Below are 19,524 nucleotides of genomic sequence, written 5' to 3' on the forward strand. Positions count from 1 at the left end.
CATGCTCTTTTTTTGTTTTTTATTTGGATGGCCACCCTTTTTTTTTTTAAGTTATAATTTCATTTTTAAAAATTTATTTATTTATTTATAATAAATTTTTAAAAGTTTTTACTTAAATTCCAGTCCGTTAACATACAATGTAATATCAGCTTATGAGTACCATAGAGTGATTCAGTAATTCTATACATTACTCAGTGCTCGTCATGATGAGTGTGCTTTTTAATCTCCATCACCTCATTGATCCATCCCCTGGACTCCTCCTTCCTGGTAACCATCAGTTTGTTCTCAAGAGTTAAGAGTCTCTTCCTTGGTTTGTCTCTTTCTCTCTCATTTTTTTTCCTTTGCTCATTTGTTTTGTTTCTTAAAGTCTACATGTGAGTAAAATCATATGGCATTTGCTTTTCTCTGACTGACTTATTTTGCTTAGCATAATACTCTCTAGCTCCATCCATGTTATTGAAAACGGCAAGATTTCATTCATTTTATGGCTGAATAATATTCTATTGCATATACATACCATGTCTTCTTTATCCACTCATCTATCAGTGGACACTTGGGCTGCTTCCATAAGTTGGCTACTGTAAGTAATTCTGCAATAAACATAGGGGTGCATGCATCCCTTTGAACTACTGTTTTTGTATTTTGGGGGGTAAATACCAAGTAGTGCAATACTGGATCATAGGGCAGTTCTATTTTTAATTTTTGGAGGAACCTCCATACTGTTTTCCATAGTGGCTGTACCAGTTTTCATTCCCATCAACAGTGCAAGAGGGTTCCCCTCTCTCCACATCCTCACCAACACTTGTTGTTTCTTATGTTGTTGATTTTAGCCATTGTGACAGGTGTGAGGTGATGTCTTATTGCGGTTTTGACTTGCATCTCTCTGATGATGAGTGATGTTGAACATTTTTTCATATATCTGTTGGCCATCTGTATGTATTCTTTGGAGAAATGTCTGTTCATGTCTTCTGCCCATTTTTTAATTGGAATATTTGTTTTTTGGGCGTTGAGTTTTATAAATTCTTTATATATTTTGAATACTAACCTTTATCAGATATGTCATTTGCAAATATCTTCTCCTGTTCCATAGGTTGCCTTTTAGTTTTTGATTGTTTCCTTTGCTGTGCAGAAGCTTTTTGTTTTGATATAGTTCCAATAGTTTATTTTTGCTTTTGTTTCCCTGGCCTTAAGAAACCTATCTAGGGGTGCCTGGGTGGCTCAGTCGGTTGAGCGACCGACTTCGGCTCAGGTCATGATCTCACGGTTTGTGAGTTCGAGCCCCGCATCGGGCTCTGTGCTGACAGCTCAGAGCCTGGAGCCTGCTTCAGATTCTGTGTCTCCCTCCCTCTCTGCCCCCCCCCCCCCCACCACAGTCTGTCTCTCTCTCCTTCAAAAATAAAGAAACATTAAAAAAAAATTTAAAAAAAAGAAACCTATCTAGAAAGAAGTTACTAGGGCTGATGTCAAAGAAATTACTGCCCGCGTTGTTTTCTAGAATTTTTATGGTTTCAGGTCTCACATTTAGGTCTTAATCCATTTTGAAAATATTTTTGTGTATGGTGTCAGAAAGCTTCACCCTTTTTGCACGTTGCTGTCCAGTTTTCCCAACACCATTTGTTAAAGAGATGGTCTTTTTTGGGATATTATATGTACATGATGAATCACTAAATTCTGTTCCTAAACCAGTACTACACTACAAGTTAATTAACTTGAACTTAAATTATAAATAAATAAGTAAATAAACAAATAAAAGACCGTCTTTTCCCATTGGATATTCTTGCTTCCTTCGTTGAAGATGAATTGACCGTATAATTGTTGGCTTATTTCTGTGTTTTCTATTCTGTTCTGTTGATCTGTGTGTCTGTTTTTCTGCCAATGCCACACTGTTTTGATCACCACAGCTTTGCAATATAACTTCAAGTCTGGAACTGTGATGCCTCCAGCTTCGGTTTTCTTTTTCAAGATTGCTTTGGCTATTTGGTGTCTTTTGTGGTGCCATACAGATTTTAGGATTGCTCATTCTAGTTCTGTAAAAATGCTATTGGTATTTTGATAGGGATTGCATTGAAAGTGTAGGTTGCTTTGAGTAGTACAGACATTTTAACAATATTTGTTCTTCCTATCCAGGAGCATGGGATGTCTTTCCATTTCTTTGTGTCATCTTCAATTTCTTTCATCCGTGTTTTAGACTTTTCAGAGTAGAGGTCTTTCACCTTTTTGGTTAAGTTTATTCTTAGATATTTTATTATTTTTGGTGCAATTGTAAATGGGATTGTTTTCTTAATTTCTCTTTCTGCTGCTTCATAATTAGTGCATAGAAATGCAAGAGATTTCTGTACATTGATCTTGTATCCTTCAGCTTTACTGAATTCATGATCAGTTCTAGAAGTTTTTGGTTGGAGTCTTTAGGGTTTTAGGAGCGCTTTTCCCCTAAGGTTAGGAACACAAAAGTGATGTCCACTCTCACCATTTTATTCAACATAGTACTGGAAGCCCTAGCCGCAGCAATCAGACAAGAAAAAGAAATAAAAGGCATCCAAATAAGAATGAAGAAGTAAAACTCTCATGATTTTCAGATAACATGATACTATAAATGGATGGCAACTGTTTTGAGATGATAGATACGTTATGGGGATGATGGGAGGAGTTGGGCAGAAGGGTTGTGTCTGCCAACATGTTTTTGTTCTATTTACTTTAGAGGAGGAGGGGACAGAGGTTATCATCATGAAATCATGGTACATATAAGACATTGAGATTTAGGGTACACAGGTGTGTGTGTATATGCATGTGGTGTCCACACCATGGCCCTTATGCATGGGTTGGACAAGCAATAATTAACGAGGCCACACTTCTATTTTTCTTTTCTTCTTCATTTTGTCTCTATTTGATGAAGAAAACTTACAGAAAAATTTATCCTAGTTTTAGAACGCAAAATATTTTTATTTTTTACTTATAATTTCCTCTCTGTTCTTCTCTAAAATACCCTACCAGCTTTGAATGAGTTGAATGACATTCAGCTGAAATTAACCCACTGGTACAAAAGATTCACATTTCCCTCAGAGATGCAAGGCAAGACAAATAGAACTATAATTATGTTTTCTTTTGGCTTCTATCTCCTCCTTTATTCCTTTTTTTTTTTTTTTTAAAGAGACAAAGATCTTAATAGAAGTGCTTCTCTCCATACCTGTTGGAAACTCTTTAAATTCCAAGAACTAACTCTGAAGGATTTTTAGGTCAAAGATAAGGGTCGGCCAGACTCGGTGAGCGACAACAACATAACTGGATGTCAGCAGGGATTACTCGGTGGCTTTGAGCCATATTAGGGATGCGGAGTGGGAGTGACTAGATACGGACCATTTGTACAGCTTCAGCATCACTTGCTCAAGTTGATACAATCGGTCATCCTTAAGTAGCCTGCAGGGTGAAGAGTCAAATGAAGTTCTGAAAATCAGCAGGTGTGTCTGGACAGTGCAAGTAGCCAGTTTAGATTAGGCAGGCAGAAGACTCCGGTTCAAGCCCCACATTTGGATCGGGCATGCATGTACCTCTCCGTACGTTTCTTCAACAAGAAACCATTGTGCTCTCTGGTCTATCTTAGTTCCTCTGCAATATGAAGAGGCTGAACGAGATGGTCTCTTAGCTCCCTTTGAATGCTGATCACCCCACGATTCTGCCACCTCCTCACCCTGTGTGGCTGTCGACAGCCCTCCGCGGGCTTGCCACACGCCCGGCACGGCAGAATCGCCTGGATTGTACCACATTAAACTTGACAGTGTACATAAAGCATCTGCCATCCAGGCACTCTTGGTCAAATTACTGTCATTCTGCAGAGTCTAATGCAGAGGGCCACACAATCACAAGAAACCCTGGACGAGAACTCCATCTTTAACAACGTGGGCTGCACATGGCGGGAGAAGTTTGCTCCCTTCTTTGGCATCTGCACCATTTGCTCAAGTGCAGACACTCTCCAGGGGCCTCTTTCAGACTTGATTGTTTGTAAGGAGTTCTGACAGCGTCTCTTGTGGAAGTTGCTGGAAAGAGTAGCCCCAGGATTGCTTAGCACACAGGAGATGCTAGGTCCTTAATTGTCTGGGAAGACAGTCAAGGAATAAATTACCAGGTTCTGGTATTTCTGAAGTGTCACTGCCATTTGGCTACTGAGCTTGCAAGAAATTGATTACGGTGGGCAGCAAACGTTTGCAGCGATGTGTTACGGGGCCTTGTAATCTCCCAGAGGGAAGGGTTTCTTCTGTAGAACCACTTGTAGAAACTGAGTATCTTCTGTTTCCATCAGGCTGCAGAAAAATAATGTGGCTACTAGGCTACGTTTAGGTTACTTGGCTTCCTACAATGAGGGCAAAGAGGAAAAATGGAAACATTTATAAACGCCATATAAGACGCGACTCATTCTCCATTGCCCCTTTTCCCCATAGTGTTCTTTTTTAAGCTTTTGGGGGCTGTCATCGACAGAGCAAATTTTCTCTTGCATGTGTGTATGCCTGCCAAGACTGTACATTTCTCAAGATTATAATAAATGAGTAACCGATACATGGTGCGTAACGCCGTCCTGCTTCCTGACTTCACCTCCTACTCATTTGCCGTCTGTGATTTCCAGCGACTGGCCTAGGTGATGGGAACCCAAAATGAATGGGGCAGTCTCTGCTTTTATGGTGTTCGCTGAGGTCCGGTGGAGACACAGGCACCGAAACAGATCATTAAATGCAATCCAGTGGGTCCACACCTTAGGGGATCATAGGGAAGCTTCACTGGGATGGGCCTTTTAAGGTTGAATTGCCAAGAATCAGCAAGAGTCATTTAGGGAGCGTTTCCCGGAAGAGGGAAGGCATCAGCAAAGCAACAGAGGAGAAACGTGTGGTGTATGTGGCGGAAAGTTCGGTTCTGCAGCAGGCAAGTACAGGGAAGAATCAGAGAGAAGGCTGAAGACCAGGGCTGAGAACAGCCCATAGAAGGCTGTGTTGCCACATAAGGAAATTACTTCTCATTCTCAATTTCATCTTATTGCACAGACAGCCCTTCTAAGTGTTAGCAGTTTTAATCCCTTCCAATTGAATCTTCTAGCGATGTGGGTCTCAGCCCCTGCCGACGCTAAGTCACATGCAGAGCTTTAGAGATGCTTAACGCTCAGTGTATTCAGTACCAAGTGGTCAAGATGCAGACCTCGGGACTCTTATAACTTCCCAGGCACAGTGTTTAGCCCAGGCTCAGAACCACGTTACCGTCCGCTATCTGAGGAGGGTAAGAAACGTAAATTCTAGGCACCACTTAATTACCTTTGAAATTCACATCCCTTCCTCATTGTGATTCTCCCTGATCACTCTGTGCACCATCACGGTCACGCATAAATTGATTGACAATTAAAAAACATATACCGCAGTATACTTTCATATGGGTTTTTTTGTCAAAGGCTCCCAATAATCTTTCTAGAAAATGCACTCCTAGTAGTGGCGGAGTCCTGGTATAATTTCACAGGCCACCGCTGTCCTCCCCCCATTCAGTGCCCGAAATCCCAAGCTTCTGTCTCTCTTACCACTCACCTCCCGATGATTTACTGCCCTGCCATGTGTGAGTTGTTTCTCTTGTGTCCTTAGAAATTAGACTTTTGGGGTGCCTGGGTGGCTCAGTCGGTTGAGCGTCTGAGTCTTGATTTTGGCTCAGGTCATGATCTCAAGGTCGTGGGATTGAGCCCCTGTCCAGCTCTGCACTGAGCACGGAGTCTGCTTAAGATTCTTTCTCTCCCTCTCTCTCTACCCCTCCCCTGCTCACGCTTTCTCTCTTTCTCTGAAAATAAGTAAACAAACATTGACAAAAAGAAATTAGACACTCCTGTGTGACACATCTGACTCGAAAGCCAAGTCGCCAATTTTAAATAAGCAAAGGAGAGTTAGACCAGTTCTCTGGGTTGCTAAAATTCTGTAAACCTTTGGTCTGTTTCATCACGTTGTCTGTTTTTAACGGTCATGAGACTTTGGAGTCTCATGATGTGGTTCGGGAACAACCACATCTAGGCTTTCCAAGTGAATTCTAGCAAAAGAGACGCTATTTCTCTTATGAAAACAGATGTGGAGGAGAGAGATGGTTTTGGGAGATCAATAGATCAGGGTTGGAATCCTGAATCTGACCAGCAAGCTACATGGGCTAGTGCTCACCCCTCAGAGCCCTGTCCTTGGCTATAGAAGCATTTAATGCTGTCGGGCTGCTATGGTGACTTATGTAGAACATTGACCATTAGTCTCTGGGACCCGAAAATGTCAGTGTTGGGCTTTTTCTGCTTCTTCATTTTTGTTTTTATTTTAGAGAGAGAAAGAGAGCACAAGCAGGGGAGAGGGGCAGAGGGAGAGAGGGAATCTTAAGCAGGCTCTAGCTTCAGCATGGAGCTCAACGACCCTGAGATCATGACCTGAGCCGAAATCAAGAGTCAGACACTCAACCACTGAGCCGTCCAGGCGCCCTGTGTCAATGTCCTTTTTAAGCAGCAATAAGATTATGTATGTGATACCAGTTCTACTGGAGTTAGAGTTTCTGGAAAATGCTTCACTCACAAGGCAGAGACACGCATGCTTATTGAACAGCCATCGTATCTCAGGTTGCATGCTAGCCTCACATAAACAAGGATGATGGACGAGAGCTCCTGTCTCCAAGTATCTGAAGATAATCACTGTTAATTTTCAGCTAATGCCCAAACTGCAGAATGTATTATATAAATTATATAACCATTAAAAATAGTGATTTGGAGGCTCATTGGGTAGCTCGGATAACTTCTGCCGGATGTTACTGTGTGAGAAAAGCAAGATTCAGAAAAGGCATAGAAAATACTCTTTTTGTTTGTTTGTTTGTTTGTTTGTTTTTTAAAGTGACAAAACCGTGTGGACATGGGCGTTCACATAATGAGTAAATGCCTGTGAAGATGTGTGCCGGAACCAGTAAGTAGAGGCAGACAGACAGACACCCACTTCCAGGCCTCAGCTTAGCTGGCCTGGTGGGGTGGGGGGAGGGGGCAACTCAACACGAGGTGTTAGGGTGGGTGACGAGGGTGGGCAGGAAAAGCTCCCTTTCGGGTAAAAGTGTGTGTGTGTGTGTGTGTGTGTGTGTGTGTGTGGTTTTTCAGAAAGAGATGTAGTCATTTGTCATTGTTGAAAAAGATGTAGCTCTTTTTTTTTTTAACTCTTTTTTAATGTTTATTTATTTTAGAGGGAGGGAGAGTGAGTGTGGGGAGGGGCAGAGAGAGAGGGAAACACAGAATCGGAAGCAGGCTCCAGGCCCTGAGCTGTCAGCACAGAGCCTGACATGGGGCTCGAAACTCACCGACCCAGAGATCATGACCTGAGCCGAAGTCGGACTCTCAACTGACTGAGCCCCTCCAGGCACCCCGAGATGTAGGCTCTTTAATTCAACACGAGAGGCTGTCATGGGCTGAATTATATCTCCCAAAAAAGATACATTGAAGTCCTAACCTCCAGTACACCAGTCTGTGACCTTATTCGGAGATAAGGTCATTGCCGATGTAATTAGTTAATGTGACACGTCCCCACGTGAAGACAGATGCTCACAAAGAGGCACCACATGAAGACGAGGACAGACGTGATGCTGGGACAGCAAGGGAATGGCAGTCACTGGAACCACCAGGAGCTGGAAGGGGCAGGAAGGACCCTCCCCCAGCGCCTTCAGAGGGAGTTTGGCCTTGGCCCTGCACACACCTTGATTTTGGACTTCTGGCCTCCAGGACTGTGAAAGAATAAACTTCCACTGTTCTAAATCACAACGTCGTGACACCTTGTTACCACAGTCCTGGGAACTGAATATAGACACAATTCTTGATGGTGTTTTATAACCTGACTTTTTTATGTAACAAAATATTTCCATGTCATTAAAGCTTCGGCTACAGTATCCAAGATGGAGTTTTACATCTACTCTGAAAGTACGACTGCATTTTGTATCCTGTAAACTGACCTTATCGAGTAAACCCGACCTGGCTTCTCGAGGGCAGGCTGGAGATCTGGAGTTGGGGCCTTTTCACAGACACTCAAACCCACGGCTAGGACCCTGTGCTGCGCCCACGGGCCGTGTCCTCATTTCTCCTTTGCGGGCATGGAGTGCTGGGCTCTCTCCAAGCCTCACGCTAGGTGCTGAGGATACCACACAGCCCACGGTGTCGCACGTGTGCCCTGGCACGTGGGTTCTTGGGAAACTTGGCCAGAGCAGTGAGGCCCAAGCCGGCACAGGAGCCTTGGACCTTCGAGAGGTCTTGAGACTGAGCAGGAATCTGTGTGGACAGACCTGGACCCACTGACAGCCCCGGGGGTCAAGGGCTCTCCCTTCCCCAGAGCAAGCCCTGAAGACCAGAGCAAGGAAGTTTCTGGCGAGCCTGTTTGGATAGATGCTCAGACTCAAAATTATGTTTATTTATAGAAAATTAAGAACTAGTGTTCATAGTAGACTCTTCTGTGGCACAAAACAGTACTACCTATATTCTTACATGTATTAACTTATTTAACTTCATGATATGCTAATGCCTTACATACTGTAATCACCCTCATTTTACAGACGTTTAAAACTGAAGCACAGACAGGCTAAGCCACTGGCCCGAAGCCACAGAGCCAGTAGGAGACAGAGCTGGGAATTTGAATGCAGGCAGTCTGGCTGCAGGGGCTAGGTTTACACCCGCTTGGCTATGTGTCTTTGAACAATATTCTGGACTTTTTGATCTGATAACATACGGTGTTGGTCTTCACATTTTAAAGGGGTAGAAATAACCAAGAGGAAAAAAAATGGAATCGTCTTATAACGTTAAAAAGGTACAAAATACTTTTACTCTAGAGGAAATCAGGTTGAAAAGTTATTCAGTAACTTGAAGTGCCTTCATGCAAGGAGAGGGTATGGGCTTGAGAAGTGCAGACAGACACGAGGAAGGACTTTCTGGGGGGGGGGCAGCGTCAAAGGTCATCAACTAGGACCTTGCCCCCCCCCCCACCCCCCCACCCCGCAGCCGAGCTTCCATCTGGTTCTGGAAGGAACATGGAAGGAACAAGTCTGGCCAGGGCTCTTAGGGGCAGCTCCTGCTTCCAGAACCGGCTTGGTCAGTGGACATTACTGCCTTGCTTCACAGGCACCGAGTTAAAGCGGCATCATCATTGAGGAGGGCACCTGTTGGGATGAGCACTGGGTGTTGAATGGAAACCGATGTGACGATAAATTTCACATTAAAAAAAATAAAAAAATAAAAATAAAAAAGTAAATACATTGGATGAGGTGAAAACAAACGAGCAAACAAAAGATTGCCTCTCCAGATGCCCGCGGGAGAGGGTTTAAGTGTGTGAGGAGTGACACAGTGTCTTAATGATTCCTTTAGGTAAAGGGGAGCTAGGCCAATGCGGGCATTTAAATGGCTGGATTTAAAAGTTAATGAAGTGCTGAGAAGCCAACAGGTGCAGACAAGGAGAAGGCAGCGGGGGCTGCAGCGATTTTGATGAGGACGGGACAGGCCCCCTGCGCAGCCAGCAGGGACGAGAGAGAGAGAGAGAGAGAGAGAGAGAGAGAGAGCAGTCTGCAAACCACACCACCGCCTGCTGCCTGTCAGCTCCAGCAGCACCCCCCCCCCCCGCCCCCCCAGAGAGCCAGTCGGGCCTGTGACCTCCTTGCTTGGAAGTTCCTGCCTCCCCAGCTGTCCTCATTCGGAGAGCTCGTCCTGGCTTTGATCGAAGCTTGTAAAATGCTAGCCCTTTTGCCCCATTCGTTCCCAGATAAGAATCTCTCCCTCTTTCCCCCAAAGGCCGTGTTTTTCTAAGCAGGAATCTTTTTCCTTGACGATGCAACACTGAGTTCCGGCATTAGAAGGGAGAGCAAAACCCTAATTGCCTTTCAGCGTGTGTGGAGGTCACGGATGAGGGCGACGTGAACTCTGTCACACTGAACGTTTAGTCTCCAGCGAATGTGCGCACGGGTGACAAAGCCAAGGTCCCGGTGACTGGAGACAGAGCGGTGGATAGATCCGGAGTTCTAAAGTGATGCCTGGCTTGGCTCGGACTGGTTTCTCCGATTCGTCCGAGGGCGGAGTGTTCAGGCCAGGTATTACTAAGCTGGGGGGACCTTCTCCCATTCCGTCTGGGATGCAGGATGCCTGCCTGGGAGAAGTCAGCTTCTTGTGGTCATTCGGTGGTGAAGGGGGACGGGCAGGGCCGGGGTCCTCTGTCAGCTGGTGTTGTTGAAAACTGTGCTCATTTCGGAATCCTCCGGAAACCAGCAAAGCCCAGCCCACTGTGTCCGGGGTAAGAGGGTGATGGGATAGTGTAAGTGGTAGGACCTGGCCCCCCTTTCCTCTCTGAAGACCCCCGTCGGTCAGAGAAGCTATGCCAGTGTCCGAATGCCTATGTCCCCCCGGAATTCCCGTGCTGAAATCCTGACCCCACAGGTGACGGTGGTAGGAAGTGGGGTCTTTGAGAGGTGCTTGGGTCACGAGGGTGGAGCCTCATGAACGGGATTGGTGCCCTTATGAAAGAGGCCCTAGAAAGATCCCTCACCTCTGTAAGGGTGATATAAGGACACAGTGAGACATTTGTAACTCAGAAGAGGGCCGTCACGGGACCGTGCTGGCGCCTCGATCTCGGGCATCCAGACTCCAGGACTGTGAGTTGTTTGTAAGCCCCGCGGGCCGTAGTGTTTTGTTACAGCAGCACGGATGGACTAAGACAAGCTCCTGACGCCTCCACAGAGATTGGTGCCTGCCGGCCATCAGGGCCTGTATGAGGGCCCGCGTGAGAGGGACGGCAGCTCGTCCTCGAGGAGCTCACACCCAAGTGCAAGAGAGAGACCAGGACCAAGTGCGCGGAGAAGACACAGTCACACACGACCCGCTCAGCCCACTTGTGCTCGTGTCCTTCTGCACATGGGGGAGACATCGTGTCAAGAGCCGAGAGACATCTGTCTGCGTTCTATGGGGAAGAGCTAGACACACAGCGGCTGTAACGGGTACACACGGTGCCGAGACGGCCGTGAACCCCAGGAGAAGTTAGAGCAGGGTGAGGACGGTGGGGGGCTGTGCTGGAGCGTGTTCAGGTGACGTACACGCTCAGGGAGTCTTGGTGAGAAAAGACGTTCAGGCAAAGACTTGAAGGAGGGAGGAAGTCAGCATGCGGGTTCCTGGAGAAGAACGTCCCCGGCCGAGGGAACACTCTGGGGTCTGAGCCCTGGAGTGCACCTGCCGTATTTAAGGAACACCAGGGCTCAGTGTGGTCAGAGTGGCTCACGTGGAGGGGAGAGGTCGGTGGGGTCAGTGAGGAAAGGGGGCAGCTCCTGTTAAGTCTGGGGGGCCACGCAGAGGTCTTTGGCTCTTATTCCGGATTCCACATGAGGTGCAGTCTGGTCCAGAGCGAAGGGATGGCTAGCTTGGGTTGCACGTGAGGAGGAGTTCATATTGGGAGCCCCCGATTCAGAAGCTATTGCAGCAATCGGGGGAGAGGTGACGGGGTCGGGGGCAGAGGTGGAAGCCGAGGAGGGCATAGGGAAGAAGGGAGAGCCCACAGGACTTGATTATGGGGCGTGAAGGAGAGACTCACAGGCTTTAAGAACAGGGGCTGGAAGGATGGAGTTGCCACTAAATGAGAGGGAATCTGCCGGTAAGATTCAGCCTCGAAGAGATCCTTGTGTTGGATATCCAAGTGGAGGTACCGAGCAGGCAGGTGGATGCACAAGTCTGGGTTCAGGAATGTGGCCTGGATGCAAAATATGAATTTGGGGGTCATGGCAATGGATGGTATGATCGTTAGTTTTCATCGAATACTCACAAGGTATTGCTATGAAGGTATTTTGTAGGGGTGCCTGGGTGGCTCAGTCGGTTAAGTGTCTGACTCTTGATCTCAGCTCAAGTCTTGATCTCAGGGTTGTGAGTTCAAGGCCCTCGCTGGGCTCCGTGCTGGGCATGAAGGCTACTTTAAAAAAAAATAAAAGAAAGGAAGGAAGGATTTTGTAGATATGATTAGATGTAGATGTGGTCAAATCGATAAACCTTGAGTGAAGGAAGTTACCCTTGACACAGTGGGTGGGCCTTGTCTGAGCAGTTGAAGGCCTTAAGAGCAGACACTGAGGTTTTTCAAAGAAGTTCTGCTTCCAGACTGCAGCATCGATGCCTGCCTGGAGGTCAATTGATTTTTGGGGGGGTGGGGGGTGGGGGGGAAGATGAGATGACTGACATCAGGTTTCAATGTGGATGGGAATGAACTCATAGAAAGGATGGAGTTGGGAACACAAGACAGGAAGGTGGCCTGGCTGGAGCAGGGCTCCAAAGGGGTGTAGGTTGGCCTTGATCTCTGCTGGAGCAACACCCTTGAGTAGGTCGGGGGGCAAAGCACGCAGGAAGGTCGGCCTTTGATGGAAATGTGGCTCTATCTCTAGCAGTTGTCAAATTTGCAAGTGCCTCCGAATTCACCCAAAGGCTTGTTAAAACACAGAGTTGGGGGCTCCACCCCAGAGTTTTTAGGCCTGTGATGTGACCTATAGATTTGCATTTCTTCCAAGTTCCCAGTGGACCCTGATGCTGCCGTTCCAGGACCACAGTCTGAGGCCCAGCGACCGACAGTGAGTAGATGGGAGGCATCTGTGGAAACACAGATGCATGATGGAAGAGGGGTGTGGTTGGGGGCAATTTCCCAGTCAAGCAGAAGGCCAGGCCGCTAGCTGCAAAGGGGGAGAAGAGGTTGTGGGGGCCTGAGGAGAGAGGAAAAGCTGGGGAAATAGTCACCGAGGAGAAATGGGAGAGAGAGTGAACCACGGTTGACACATCACATGTTTGACATCACTATGGTCCACTGGAGCCTGTCCATCATGAATTCCAGGCGAGACCAGGCAACGTGCTGTGGTTTTTGCCCAGCTACATCCAGTTGGCAGAGGGCTGGATTTCAGAGCAGTGGCGTGGCTGAGCAAGTATGAAAAAGCATGAGGGCAAGAGAGTCGAGGATATAGGCAGAGAAAAATGGCAGCGACCGCACAAGGAAGGGAGCTGAGAAAGGGTGGGCGAGAAGGAAGGTGGGGAGGGACGGAAGGAGGACGGGTGGTGGCTGAAGCTGCTGGGAGGGGAGGGCCAGGGAGCCAAGCCAGAGGCCCTGGGCTGGATGCACTGTGCCTGGAAATATTAAAACTGCCCGGAATGAAACAGGAGTGAGTGGTTTGGGTGAGTGACTCTGACTTCGGCAGAGAACTTCTAGAAATGACAGGAGGAGTGGGCAGCCTCCCGTCAGTGGGGAATACGGTTGGTGGCATGGGATTCAAAGTCGGCAGGCTGTAAGGAGGGGAGAGGGATTGAGCCCAACAACACACAGCAGAGATGTAGAGACAGTGCCGGGGACGGGGACAGGATAGCAGAGTCCAGGCACGTCCCTCTGAGCAAAGGACATCTACGCAGAGGCCTGGACGCAGGAAGAAGCCGGCCTCGTGAAGACCACAGGTGAAACATTTGGACAGACAGAGGGACAGGCTCCAAGGATGGATGCAGCTGGCGTGGGCAGGAAAACACGCGAAGGAGGGAGAGCGTGCTGGGAGGGTCGTGAGCCAGGCAGGCCCCGCAGCAGACGCAGTCAGATGGTCCGAGACAGTGCGGAGAGACCAAGTTCACGGGCCCCAGCAAGGGGTATGGACTTGATTCCAGTAAGAAGTGGAAGCCAGTACAGGGTGTTAAGCAGGGAGCCGTGTGATCTGGTTCACGTTGGTTTACCCTGGCTGTCACACAGGGGGTGGACGGTGAAGGGCAGGAAGAAACGGGCCCATCTGGAAGCCCGCTTCAGACCAAGGCCCCTGGAGACAGTGCTTGCTATGCGCCTGGATGGCCTTGTGCAAGCGCTTCCATAACCTAGGGGATGGGAAATAGTCTTTTCTTCATGTTGCAGCTGGGGAAACCGAGGCACGGAGCTCTACCTCGGCCAATAAGAGATAGAGCCAAGATTCAAGCCTGGGTCCAGATTCAAGGCCTGGAGCTCCGTGTGCTGTTCCGTGGGCTCGGATGAGGGGAGAAGGAGGAGAGCTGGTGTGGAGAGGGCAGGGGCAGGAGACGTTTTGGAGACAGAACTGGCAGGATCTGGGTGACACGTGGACTGCGAGGCCGAGTGAGAAATTAAGACGCGAGGTCTGCGCCACCGTGTGGATGGATGGTGGTGCCACCTGCCAAGACAGGAAGTGCAGTGAAAGCAGCAAGTTTGGAGGAGAAAACTATTAGCTTTGAGTATGAAAAGTTAGGGATGCCTTCCAGAAACTTCCATGCATTTTGAGGTAGGCAGTGGGATATAGTCCAAGAAGCTGGGGAGCCGCTGGAGCTGGAGAGGCAGCCTGAGGCATCACCCCATGCAGGTGGTCTTTAGACTGGTGGGGAGGGAGTGGGAGGAGGTACAGGAGAGAGAGATGTGGGCCGAGCCTGAGCAGCACCAACCTGAGTGGTCAACAAGAGGGGATTTCAGTAAAAGACACGAAGGGAGGGCAGCCAGGAGGTGGGAGGACACCAGGAGAGGGCTGCGTGAGCTCCTGGCTGGCACTGCCTCTCTGGTGGTCTCATGACTCTGGGAACAGACAGCAAGGGCCATCGATCTGAGTCTACCCCCCTGGGTCAATGTTTGCCCGGACAGAAGGGCATCCCAGGCTCTCCCAGATGAAGGCGTCAACCACAGTGTCCAAGGTCTAGCCCCCCTAGAGCTTGACACCCCGGTTTTATATTTAGCTGCCAGCTGTGTTATAGGGACACCGCAGGCTGAAGGATGGGTACTGATCCTTGATCATGGTCTAATGAGGGGTCATGAGACCCATCCAACCAAGGTGGATCCTGGGATCCTTTGGGGGATTCAGAACAGCCTGAAAAGCAGACTTGTCTGAAAAAAAAAAAAAATCCTACATCATGGGCTGCCTCCTACCTTCTTTCAACATCTCTGTTTTGTTTCCCATGAGGAAATCCCCAGCCTGGAGGATCTGAGGCCTGCTTGCTTCTTCATCCTGGGCCAGCTGCAAATTTTCAAAAATATTCTAGATCATTCTTTCCTACATGTTTTGGCTTCACACAGAAGCTGATTTTGAATTTAAGGTGAGCATTTGTAAACTTTTACTTAACACTTTTTTGCATTAAAAATACTAAACTCCTATATTGTCAAGATTATCTAAGTTTGTTGAAGATTTTCCCTGACAAAATTGAAATATTCCATTATGTTGCTTTTCTGGTTGGATGATAATGATTTACTCTAAAAAATACATGACACGGATCTTTGGCTCTTGTGCTGCATTCCTGTATGAAGCTTAACGGTTTTATCTGGAAACAATGAAGAATAACCCTGAAAGGCCAAGTAGCATTCTGGCTATGAATAGCTTAGCCCTGTGTGATCACAGAACACCAGACAACAAGAAATGCATTCAGATAAAATATGAGTAGGACACAATGAAAACATATTTCTCGTTGCCCTCGACCACCTGTATGTGCATTTGACGCATTGATGCTTTTGTCTTAGGGTAACCTAGTCTGTGTCCTCGTGGGACACGAAAACACAGCTTTAATGATACGCTCTAAATTTATTCTGGAGGCACCGATGTGATAATTTGCTCGCGAATCGGGTGCCGGATCGTTTATTCTTGTATTACGTCTTGCGTTATTTTCATCTCCGTGTGTCTTGTTGCCCCCACTACCACGAAGCATCTCTTCAATGCTTCCCGCGCCTGGCATCCGTCAAAGGGAGGGTTGTTTCCTGCATTTGGAAGCACCTTCCGAATGGAGGGGGCACTACAGATCGGCAGTGTGGATGTCATATCCCTGTGCTGGCGGAGAAGTAGCGACAGAAATCCTCATCTGGAACAGGCTGGTTTCTTTTTGACCGATCAGGGAGTACCTCCACTGTAAGTATTTAAATTCGGCTGGCATTTCTTCCTACCTGCTTTGTGCTAGAGTTGTCTTTGGCACGTAGAATACGTTATTTTAATTGAATTATCCCACTAAATCTCACCCCAACCCAGGGGGGCATATAGTCTTGTCTGAGATTCAGAAAACAGAAGTGAACTTGTGTCTGTCAATTCAGGAACACGTCATAGTGTCAGTCCCAGCCCAGTGTTGCTCAGAGCCTGGTGATGGGGACTTCCTTTGTGCTTTATTTACATAATTAAATATTATTATTATTATTATTATTATTATTATTATTATAAAAGCTGTTCTAGAGAAATTTTGATGGCCTGTAGAGTAGAATTAAAGTTGTATTTTCTGCCACCCACTAGTAACTCATTTATGTATTGACTACCAGGCTTTTTCTAGGTGTGTGTGTGTTATTTTAACATATTTGGATTTGGGTTCACACCATTAATAAATTTCATAGTCTACTTTTCAATCACTTGATATTATATTGTGCACGTTTGCACATTGTTAATTTTTTCCAAGGCGTGGCTTTTATAGGGAACCTAGTGGCTGTATTGTGATTTACTTAACATTTCCCTTGCTGGTGACTCCTCAGTGCTTGACAGTTTCCTTCTTCTTATTTGCAAAAGGTTCCATAAGCAAATATATGCATAAATCTCTGGCTCCTTCTCCAGGCCTGGTTTCTTTTCTTTTTTGTTTCTTTTACTATAATTTCTTGTCAAGTTAGCAAACATACAGTGCATATACAGTGTGCTCTTGGTTTGGGGGGTAGATTCCCATGAATCATCACTTACATACAACACCCTGTGCTCATCCCAATGAGTGTCCTCCTCAATGCCCATCACCCATCTTCTCCTCCCACTCCTGCCCCCCATCAACCTTCAGTTTGTTCTCTGTATTTGAAAGTCTCTGTATTTGAACGCCACCTGGGTGGCTCAGTCGGTTGAGCATCCGGCTTCGGCTCAGGTCATGATCTCACGGTTTGTGGGTTCGAGCCCCGCGTCGGGCTCTGTGCTGACAGCTCAGAGCCTGGAGCCTGCTTTGGATTCTGTGTCTCCCTCTCTCTCTGCCCCTTCCCTGTTCATGATCTGTCTCTCTCTCTCTCTCAAAAATAAATAAATAAACATTTTTTAAAAAATTAAAAAAAAGAAAACAAGCAAAAAAAGAAAGTCTCTTATGGTTTGCCTCCCTCTCTGTTTGAAACTATTTCTTCCTCTTCCCTTCCCCCATGATCTTCTGTTACATTTCTCAAATTCCACATATGAGATATCTGTCTCCCTCTGACATCTTATTTCACTTAGCATAATACCTTCCAGTTCCTTCCACGCTGCTGCAAATGGCAAGATTTCATTCTTTCTCTTTGCCGAGTAGTATTCCATTGTATACATAAACCACATCTTCATTATCCGTTCATCAGTTGATGGGAATTTGGGCTCTTTCCATACTTTGGCTATTGTTGATAGTACTGCTATAAACATCGGGGTGCATGTGCCCCTATAGATCAACATTCCTGTATCCTTTGGAAAAATACCTAGTGGTGCTAGTGCTGGGTCATAGGGTAGTTCTATTTTTTTTTTTTATTTAAAAAAAATTTTTTTAACGTTTATTCATTTTTTTTTTTTGAGACAGAGAGAGACAGAGCATGAACGGGGGAGGGTCAGAGAGAGGGAGACACAGAATCTGAAACAGGCTCCAGGCTCTGAGCTGTCAGCACGGAGCCCGACGCGGGGCTTGAACTCAGGGACCGCGAGATCATGGCCTGAGCCGAAGTCGGCCGCTCAACCAACTGAGCCACCCAGGCGCCCCAGGGTAGTTCTATTTTTAATTTTTTGAGGAACCTTCGCACTTTTCCAGAGTGGCTGCACCAGTTTGCATTCCAAACAACAGTGCAAGAGGGTTCCTGTTTCTCTACATCCTGGCCAACATCTGTTGTTTCCTGAGTTGTTAATTTTAGCCACTCTGACAGGAACGAGGTGGTGTCTCATTGTAGTTTTGATGTGTATTTCCCTGATGATGAGTGACGTTGAGCATCTTGTCCAGGCGTGGTTTCTAAAACTGGGATCACTGGATTCCATGCCATGTGCTCTTGTGTGATACATGTAGAGAAATTGTTTATCATGCAAGATGCTTCTCTGAGTTACGACAGAGTGGATGTAAATGATCTGGTGTCTTCCTGTCTTCTTGGAGGCTGGCGATGTTTGGATGCATGTTTATATGTGTAGGGGACGTACGTGTTAGTGAACAATGCTAATTCTTCTCAGATTTGCCTTTTTCTTAGCAGAAATTGTTCCTAGACCCAAGTCACAAGCTGCTTGTGAGTTGCAGTTTTTTTGGAAGTGCAAATTTCATCTTCCTAGGTGGCCTTTACAGTATGTTAGTTAAGATTTTGGAAGCAGCTCAAAAATGCCAGCCAGAAAATATTTTAATCTAAAAAACCCCACTCCCACCAGGGCACTATAATCTGAAAGGTACTTTCAAAGGTGATCTCTGAAGCTTCAATAGAACCAAGTATTTTCCTTAAAAAGCGAAGAAAAATGATGTGACAAACGTGAGAAGTAAGTCCTGTAGGGGGACACAGAAGTGCTTGCCACATTGATACACATTTGTGAAGATTCCAGGTACATAAGTGATTTATAATCCTTCTGGAGTTAGGGAAGAAATATGATGAATTTTTCATTTAATTTTCCAAAACTTAACTTCGCCTCCTGTAGCTTTTCTATCATCCATCTGTTCCCAAGGCCCCTTGTTATCCTTCCTGTCTGACTGGTTAAACACATAACCTTTTAATTTATTTTTGAATAGCGTCCCTAAAGGAAATCTAGGGAAGATAAAGGCCAGGAGGTCATTTCAATTTTCTCTTCAATCTTTTGTGCTTTCTCTTCCATCCTCCCTAAATTGTAAAGTAATTAGATTCTTGCATTGTTTTGCTTTTTGAACTTCTACAAACATTCGCTTTTATTTTCCATATTGTTTTACTAGCTATGCAATGCTCCTCTAGATGGGTTAGGAGCGCACAGCAATTCATTTGAAAATGGTCTGTTTTATGTTTATTTCCTTCTCCTTTTTTCCTCGCAGAATCTAATGCCTCATCACTGTGGTTTTCCTGGCTTTAATTGTCAGCTGTACGCTGGGGTTCGCGGTACTTTGCTCTTTCCCGTGCTTTCCTTTGTTCTGATTCTTGCCTTCGCTTCTCTTCCCGCTCTGCCCCTTGGCAGAGAGTAGGTTTTCAGATGTTGCAGCACATCTGGTCCATTTATAGACAATAACTTCCGATTGTTTGTTTCCTCTTCTAGGTTTTTGTTGGGATTCATGGAGTCATAGAATGAATGCTAGCGTTGCTGTTTTCCCTCATCTATATATAATATTTCTCACACCACTTTTTTGTGATTTTCTTCATTCTAGTTCTTCAGTTTATTTTTAAATCCTACGAAACACATTCTCCAAAGGTTAAGCTTAAGCAAGGTTCTGATATAGGTGTTATTTAGGGAGAGCAAAGTGAATTCAGACTTCCATGTCAGTGACTACCTTCTGTTTTTACACGTTCATGTATTTTTTCTATGATTTGACTATGTATAAAAAAACTTCCCAGAATATTATCTTTTGTTATCTTGGTGTACATTTGTGCAAGAATATTCCATTGAGAC

The sequence above is a fragment of the Panthera leo genome, chromosome A1, assembly GCF_018350215.1.
Source record: "Panthera leo isolate Ple1 chromosome A1, P.leo_Ple1_pat1.1, whole genome shotgun sequence".
NCBI classification, from domain to species: domain Eukaryota; kingdom Metazoa; phylum Chordata; class Mammalia; order Carnivora; family Felidae; genus Panthera; species Panthera leo.